The sequence below is a fragment of the Prionailurus bengalensis genome, chromosome E1 (genome assembly GCF_016509475.1).
Source record: "Prionailurus bengalensis isolate Pbe53 chromosome E1, Fcat_Pben_1.1_paternal_pri, whole genome shotgun sequence".
NCBI classification, from domain to species: domain Eukaryota; kingdom Metazoa; phylum Chordata; class Mammalia; order Carnivora; family Felidae; genus Prionailurus; species Prionailurus bengalensis.
The window spans coordinates 42,543,039-42,550,343 of NC_057347.1; positions in this window are offsets into that span (position 1 = coordinate 42,543,039).

Sequence of the window (7,305 nt, forward strand, 5' to 3'; positions counted from 1 at the left end):
GCTTGTTACTGGTGACTCGTGAAGGTCAGCGCTCACTCTCGACATCTTCTCAGCCTCAGGCCGAAGCCCGGAGCTTGAGAAGTCACCTGTGTGAGTGCCCAGAGGTGCGCGAGGATGGCTGGCCATGGGAAGTCTAGGGAGGGAGCCCCAGCCCTCTGCTGCCCTCTGCTGCCTGCATACCTCCTATCTGCCGTGGTGGAAGGCTCCATGGGCTGGAATGGAATATCAGATCTGGAAACAGTCTGGAAAAGTACTTACTTTGGTTTCAGAACATGTCACAGGCAGTTCTGGCAGAGTGTTTCCTAAAGACTGTGGAGGGGGACCAGAAGTTCAAAATTTGCTGTAAAGGCCACTATTGTGAGAATTCCCAGGTACGTGTTTTTTCAAAAGTCGAAAATCCCTTGATAGGATTAGGATTACCACCCCGGACTGTCTCTGAGTCACCCTCCCGAACCCGGCACTCACCTGTTCAGAATTTCTGGATGGATCATGGGTTCAGATTTCAGTTCCCAGTTCTGTGTGTGGGCCTCCTTGGTGCCCTCCTGAGTTGAAGGTGGCCACGATGGACAGCCGGGGTCACTAAGCCCACCCTGCACTTTGGAGGTGCTCAAGAGTGTGTTCGTTGAGACGAAGGAATGACTATAAATTGATTATAGCTCATCCCAGTGTCTAGACCAGTGATGTCCAATAGAATAAAATGGGCGGCCCAGGAAGGCTAGCTACGTATGTGTCTTTAAATTTTTTAGTAACCTCATTAAAAAAAGAAGTAGGTAAAATGAATATTAATACTACTAAGCAAATCCAATATGTCCAAAATATTCTCATTTCAACATGTAATCGACATAAAATGATCATTGAGATGTTACATTGTTCTGTTGTTGTTGTTGTTTGTACTAAGTCTTTGAAATCAGGAGAGTATTTTGGACCTAAGGCCACACTAGCCACACTGCAAGTGCCCCAAAGCCACCTGCGGCGGGCGGCTACCATGCTGGACGGCACAGGTCTAGACGAGAATTACTAAGTATCACTCTCTAAACCCAGGAAACTGAAAGAAGGCAAGGCCAGAAGAGGGGAAATGAACGAGGGCAGGATGACCTTGGAAGGATTGGGGAATTTTAACTTCATCTAGAGTGAGAGAGCTAGATGCTTCCGGCCCTGGAAGCGGTTCCGGCCCTGGGGAACGTGCCGCAGGGAGTGTGGGATTTCTATCACCCTTTCAGAAGCACAGCAGAAGCCAGGGGCAGCCCCGGCCCGGAGGCTCAATGCCCAGGAAGCCTCCTCTGGCCCAAAGCGCTTCTCAGGCAAAGGGCTGTCCAGCAGCGGCTGAGCATCAACTTCTGGGCTTTGAAGCTGGAGTTCCATTCTCATTTCTTGAGAAGCCACAGAGGTAGTAAGGGAGTAAGAGCTGCATCCCACCCTCACACAGATCCCCGAGGCCCTCCCACCAGCCCCTGAAACCCTCTGCACCGCTGGCCGGGCTCCAGCCTCCATGGGGGCCCTTCAGGCCTTCTGGTGTTGAAAGAAAAGGCAGGAAACAAGCGTTGTCAGGGCTGGGCCTCAGCTATGGCTATTGTGTAAGAGGTCTAAGGTCTTACAGCCTAAAGACCATCCCTGGTGACAAGTCCCAGAGCGCGCCCGGGAAGCCCTTGCAATGACGTGGGAGTCAGCGGGGGCCCGTCGTCACCTGACCCTTCGGGAGAGAAGTGTCTCCCTGCTCTATGAGATTGACGAGGCTGTGAAGCCACGGATAACATCGTCCACGCAGAGCCCCACGAGAGCCTTCCACTCGGTCACACACAGCCCTCCAGGTCAGCTGTAAGGGGACAAGGTACCACCTGGTCCTCCAGACGGCTGACACAATGCCCCTGATGCTCGCCTGCCCTCTGCTCTCCCCATTCACGTGGTCCATCTGACCATGAATTAAGAATTGAGACCAAGTCTGACTCGGCCTCCAAGTTCAGGGATGACAGCTGTATTCTCTATACTCACTGGCCCCAAACTGCCTTGGGGGGCAGCCCGGGCCTCGGGGCTCAGGCCTTGAGCCCCCTCTGCCTTCTTGGGCGATGCTTCGTTGGGTTCCGAAGCATTAACTGCTGCTCCCCTCACCCCCACCCTGGCCCCTCATGCACAGTCCTGGCCTTCAGACAGTTTGAACCCCTGCCCGCTTGGCAGCCTGCAGGCGTCCTGACAAGTGTCTGACCAGATGCCAATCTCTATTCTCCCCAAGAGCTGTCTGCTTCTCCCTGGCAGCTGTAGTGCCCACTTGGGTTTAAAAATAAACTCACTGTCTGCTTGCCTGACCCAGGAGCTGCCTCCGGGTTGAGCCTGATCCTGGCTGCCTCTGCAAATATGGGGCCACCACCTCGCCACCTCAGGGAACACGCTCTAGCGTTTCCGCCGAGGGCAGACCCTACAAAGCTCGTCCCAGGAAACTCCGTTTTGTCACCTGTCACTCCTCCGGTCTGAAGGTCATCCTGAGGATTGAAGCACAGGTGTGGGGTGCTGCGAGCAGGACTGATCGTATGGGGAGAGCGAGCCCCCAGGTTGTTCAGACTGGCACCAGTGCAAAACCGTGGTCTCCAGCCTCAACTGGGCGCTCACGGCAATGGCGCAGGTGCACCTGCCCTCACCTGGTGGCTGCTTCTCCCTCTCCCCACCATTTTTCCTCCTTTGCTCATCACAAAATGCTCCCCTGCCCCGCATTCTCCTCCTACTTCACACTTAATCAGAACACCCCTCTTAAGGCCTTGCCAGCACCCCACTTGCGTTCTTTTTTTTAAGTTTATTTAGAGAGAGAGGCGGCGTGAGTTGGGGAGGGGCGGAGAGAGGAGAGAGAATCCCAAGCCGGCTCTGCAGTGTCCACACAGAGCCGGATGAGGGGCTTGAACTCACGAGACTGCAAGATCATGACCTGAGCTGAAACCAAGAGTTGGAGGCAACCACCTGAGCGACCCGGCTGCGCCGCTCCCCTCCCCACTGCCCGCCGCTGGCATTCTTACTGTTGTTCTTGGGTCCTTCCCCGGAAGCATCAACTCCTCTGTGAGCCCCCTCCCCTCCAATCTTCTTAGGACCTCATTCCGCCATTCACCAATCCTCTCTTCTTTTTTTTTAACTTTTTTTTTTTTTTTTTTTGAGACGGAGAGAGACAGAGCATGAACGGGGGAGGGGCAGAGAGAGAGGGAGACACAGAATCGGAAGCAGGCTCCAGGCTCTGAGCCATCAGCCCAGAGCCCGACGCGGGGCTCGAACTCACGGACCGCGAGATCGTGACCTGAGCCGAAGTCGGACGCTCAACCGACTGAGCCACCCAGGCGCCCCACCAATCCTCTCTTCTGATAACTTCTACTCCTCCTTCCCATAACCCAACACCTTTCTGTCCTTAAAAACAAAACCACGGCCACCAAAACCGGCCCCCGGCACGGGCCTCACATCTTCACAACCACACTTGTTGATAGAAACCCCTGCTCCCACTGCCCTGCTTCCTCACCGTCCATCCAGATCTTCGAGCAAACGGCGGAGGTTGCCAACTCCAAATGCATCTGTTTCTCCACCTCAACATCTGGATCCCGGCAACGGCCACCTCCACTTCTCTGGCCCTGCCCTCTCCAGTTCTGCCTCACCCCTGGAGCTCTGGGTCACGCGTTTGCCCCCTCCTTGCCTCTACAGCTCATTTCAGGGTCACCTTCCCCTCTCAGCTCCAATGGCTTTTGGTTGCTTGAAAATGGTTGCCCTTGGACCTTTTCCCCATTCACGACTTCATCACCCACTTTATCTAATTCCTTTTTTTTTTTTTAATTAAAAAAAAATTTTTTTTAAGTCATCTCTACACCCAACATGGGGCTCAAACTCACAGCCCTGAGATCAATAGTCGAATGTTCTTCCGACTGAACCAGCCAGGTGCCCCTATCTGGATAATTCCTATTCAACCTTTAGCTCTTAATTTACGTGGCTTGCTCCAGAAGGCCAGCCTGGGTTGCATGTCTCCCCTGCAGGCTCTCAAGCCCTCGCTAGGTCTAGGTCCTCAATCCACATTCAGCCTGCTGGCCTGAGTGGTCCCCCACATCAGCTCCATGAAGGGGGGGCGGGTCTGCCTTTCACAGTCACACGCAACATTCCTGGCGCTCAGCAGATGTTTGTTGAATGAAGAAAAGGAGGACCATCCACAGACCACAGCAGGCTGGCTGGTTGTGTCTTGGGCGAGGAGGAAGAGGGGAAACCTAAAATTGGACCTGAAAATCCAGGCTGGCTCACCACTGTGCTTGTTTAACTGGAGTTTAAGCTGGAATTTGAGCGACCTTTGGGATGTGGGAGCAAAACGGTTTCACTTGAGACATACCCCATGGCATGTGGTCACGGTAGAAATTTCTTTCCCAATGCACAATAGAAAGAAGAACTGACTTGCTGCTTTTAAAAGAGAATTAGAAGAGTCTATTTGCAAATCCTTCCTGTCCCCACCCAGCTTCCCTCTTAGTTTCTCTAGATGGATCATCAGAAACAGCCTGCTTCCAGCACCAGGCCCCCCCCGCCCTTCTAAGAACCTTCGAAGTCAGAGCCCCAGCCGAGGGCCCCCCGTGGGCACAGCATCTCCCGCGACCGTCACTCACCAAATAGGGCAGCGCCGTCACCAGCCCCACTTCACGGATAAGGAAACCCAGCCTTAGCGGACACACCCCCCTGAATTCACTATGTTTCTAGAAAATTCATCTGACACTGTTGCTTTTATGGAAAGGTCCTATTTTCTGCCACCCAGGACTCTCCTCATGTCTTCCCCAGAGCCTCTGCCCAGGAACACTCAGCACGTCCTCGTTGGTGAGGACAAATGACACCCTGTGTCATCCCTGCGGCCCAGAGTGGGGGGCAGCGGAGCCTTGAGGGCCAAGTCTGCCGCCCGACACAAGGACCAATCGCTCCCTTCGAAGGACTTTTCTGCATTTTTCTCCTTTCCGAGTCTTTCATAAATGTCAAAGGTTTATAGGGCTTATTTGCTAAAATACTTGCCCAGCATCTCCAGGAGCTTAAGGGGAAAGAAGAAAGATGTGAGGAAAAAAAAAATCTAATAACTGGTGTTATCGCAAAGGGGATGGAGACCGAAATCCTGCTTATTCAGATAGAATTGCAGAATCTGGAGACCACGGACCCAAGAAAGTATCTGTCCGACGTCCCAACCGCCTCCTCCTGCCAGACCCCCAATTTGGCCTGTATAGATTCCTGAACTGGAATTCACATGGAACACTTCAAAAACTAACAGATTCTTTTTAAAAAATGTTTATCTATTTTTGAGAGAGAGAGAGAGAGAGAGAGAGAGCAAGTGGAAGAGGGGCAGAGAGGGAGGGAGACAGAATCTGAAGCAGGATCCAGGCTCTGAGCTGTCAGCACAGAGTCCAACGCGGGGCTCGAACTCACAAACCATGAGATCGCGACCTGAGCCAAAGTCAGACACTTAACCGACTGAGCCACCCAGGCGCCCCCAGCAACAGATTCTTTACCTGAAAACTTAAGCTGTAACCAAGTTCAGCCTCCCTCCAATCTCTCCGCACTGGTGTCCTCTCCCTAGGACAGTCCTTTAAGTACATGAACACCTTGGGAGCGACCCCAGGCAAGTCTTCTCTTCCTCAGGCTCCAGATCCTTCGAATTCAAGTGCTCCTCCCTGTCCTCCCTGTCCCACCGCTGCCTTCTGGGCACCCCCAACCTGCCCTCGTGTCTCCTGAGTGTGCTGCCCAGAAACAGAGAATACCTTGCACAGTGTGCCCAGAAGGGCTGGGGCCGTGGGTCTGTCTCCTTCGTTGATGAGGAAATCTTATTTCTGTGCAAGTAGCCACTGTGCTTTGATCAGACACATCAGGAATGTGTATTTATTGGCCTTTATCTTACCAGGATTTGGCCTAAATCTGTAGACCTGAAATGTGAGAAAGTTATTGCTATTTTTAAGATTTTTTAAAAGTTTATTTATTTTGAGAGAGAGACAGAGAGAACATGCATGCGTGAGTGGGGGAGGGGCAGAGAGAGAGGGAGAGAGAATCCCAAGCAGGTTCAGTACCACCAGCACAGAGCCTGATTCGGGGCTCAAACTCACAAACTGTCAGATCATGACCTGAGCCAAAGTCGGACCCTTAGCCCAATGAGCCAGCCAGGTGTCCCCCTAGGATTTTATTTTTAAGAAATCTCTACACCCAGCGTGGGGCTCAAACTCACAACCCCAAGATCAAGAGTCGCAGGCTTCACCGATTGAGCCCGCCAGGCGCCCCTGAGAAAGTTCTTTGAATTAAATGTAAGATAGCTTTTATTTACTTTTAATTTTTTTTTTTCCTTTTTGAGAGAGAGGAAGAGAAAGAATCTGAAGCAGGTTCCACGTTGTCAGCACAAAGCCCGACACGGGGCTCGATCCCACAAACTGTGAGATCATGACCTGAGCCCAAATCAAGAGTCAGACACTTAACGGACTCAGCCAACCAGCTGCCTCTAATAGAGCTTTTAGTTTTTAGGAAGGTACCAGAAACTGCATGTCAATCCTTGTTCAAAGAACTTACTACATGTAGACAGTAGAAATTATGCTTGGAGAGACTGCTGAGAACCCAGGGTTAAGGATCTGTGTGGTCTTTTCCTTTTGGTAAGTGCTGCAAATTCACTTCTGTGAAGTGATCGTTCTTTGTTCTCTTGACAACATGGAGGCAGGTGACGCCACGTTACTGGTAGCTGGAAATGGGAAGCTGAAGGCATCCACAGCTGTGCCATCCAGCCCGGTGGTCATTTAAACAGTGAGGTACAGGGGCTCCTGGGTGACTCAGTTGGTTAAGCGTCCGACTTCGGCTCAGGTCACGATCTCACAGTTTGTTGGTTCGAGCCCCGCACTGGGCTCTGTGCTGACAGCTCAGAGCCTGGATCCTGCCTCGGATTCTGTGTCTCCCTCTCTCTCCCCAAAATAAATAAACGTTAAAAAAAAATTTTTTTTTTTTTTAAACAGCGAGGTAGGTCTAAGTGCGTGCATGAGAAACACTCCCAGAGGGGCGCCTGGGTGGCGCAGTCGGTTAAACGTCCGACTTCAGCCAGGTCACGATCTCGCGGTCCGTGAGTTCGAGCCCCGCGTCAGGCTCTGGGCTGATGGCTCAGAGCCTGGAGCCTGTTTCAGATTCTGTGTCTCCCTCTCTCTCTGCCCCTCCCCCGTTCATGCTCTGTCTCTCTCTGTCCCAAAAATAAATAAATGTTGAAAAAAAAATTAAAAAAAAAAAAAAAACACTCCCAGATGTAAATGAAAACCACAATGCACAATGCAGGAGTGCTTGTGGGCGGGCACCCGACATGTCAGC